Source organism: Acanthisitta chloris, unplaced genomic scaffold (assembly GCF_000695815.1).
Source record: "Acanthisitta chloris isolate BGI_N310 unplaced genomic scaffold, ASM69581v1 scaffold13460, whole genome shotgun sequence".
NCBI classification, from domain to species: Eukaryota; Metazoa; Chordata; class Aves; order Passeriformes; family Acanthisittidae; genus Acanthisitta; species Acanthisitta chloris.
In genome coordinates, this window is record NW_008651170.1 from 25720 (window position 1) to 27077 (window position 1358).

Here is a 1358-nt window from a genome sequence, read left to right on the forward strand (position 1 = left end):
TTCCATGAGGAATTTGGATGGGATTGAGCCGTGTACATGTGAGCCTGTGTGTATGAGTGACAAAGTGGTTGCTGGGGGAAGTTTGAACTGCCCAACCAATTATGATTTCATGGATGGATTTAATCTTCCTATGAACCTCTCTCCTTTTATGTGGATTGGGAATTGGAGCATTTTAACATTTGATTCTGGGTACTCCTGTTGGTATATATGTGGTTCTCCCATGACAAGATTTCCAGCTAGCGAGTTGCTCCCTGTGTTAATTTCTAAACTGCGTGGACTGAAAGGGCATATTTGCTGGTGTAGTCTTTTTTTATAGGTTTTATAAACCACTTGAGCCTATATCAGCCTTTTATTGTTTGACCTCTGTTTTGGAGCTCTCTGTAATGTGTTGGTTAAGATAAGGACTTTGGTTTTTTGTTTTGTTTTGTTTTTTAAGCTTCTCCAATAACTCAGCTAATTGGCTTCATGATGGCAGCTCCTGTTCTGTTGGAAAACCAAATCTGATTTGAAATTAATCCTCCCCACAAGTGTTTGAGGTAAACACAAACTGGTGCCAAATACAGATCTTTCAGGAATGATTGTTAATTATGTATAGGGGTGCAGTCCTAGGTACTGTAGCAAAGACTTTAAAAAAAAAAATAAAGCTTTGGTTTGCCAGTTTGACTGATTTGACCAGTGTTTCATATTTTCTGCTGTCAGAGTGTTCTGAACTGCTGGCCTTCACCTTCCTCTGGTAGTTTTTGTTATTTTGTTTTGAATAATGCTATTTATTTCAGCAGGTAAGTGTAGATCTTGTGCATAGACGTTTATTTAGCCCTAGGTTAGACTAAACCCACCCAAATATGAAAGCTCTAGTGTGTATCCTGCTTGGGAGTGCTTTGGGGCCACACAGCAGCTTGTTTCTTCTGGCCTTCACCCTGCTGTCAGCTCAAGCCACACTCTGTAGTACCCTGAAGGTCATGGCCTATGTGTTACTTAATATTTTAATTTTGAATAAGCAACAGCAGCATTTTCTAAACTCCGAAATCTCTGTGGTGCAGTTCGAAGAGGGTGTTTGTGGTGGTCCCTAGTGGTTATTGAAAACATGTCCCTTAGTGTCCTTTCCATGAACTTTAAGTCTTCCTTCCATACATGGTCTTGGCTTAGCTCATTACCTTGTTTGCCAAGACTATCAAGTTCCTTATCTTGGTCTTGGTTGACTTCTGCTGCTGTTTCTGCACTCCTCCAGGCTGAGCTAGTCACAGATGCAAGATAAATGCAGATGGTAGAGTAGTGACAGTGGATGTTGATAAGGCAGAGGTACTCAATGCCTTCTTTGCCTCTGTCTTTAGTATCAAGACCAGTTGTCCTCAGGATAT

At 40.8% G+C, this 1358-nt stretch overlaps 1 protein-coding gene across 1 annotated transcript in view; it reads left to right on the forward strand.

Moving 5' to 3' along the window:
- Window positions 1-670, forward strand: part of OGT (O-linked N-acetylglucosamine (GlcNAc) transferase) — a 22873-nt gene extending 22203 nt beyond the window's left edge. The window contains exon 21 of the mRNA XM_009072083.1: window positions 1-670. This exon is cut by the window's left edge and continues 370 nt beyond it. The gene's annotated coding sequence lies outside the window, so the exon portion shown is untranslated.
- Window positions 671-1358: the final 688 nt, after the last annotated feature.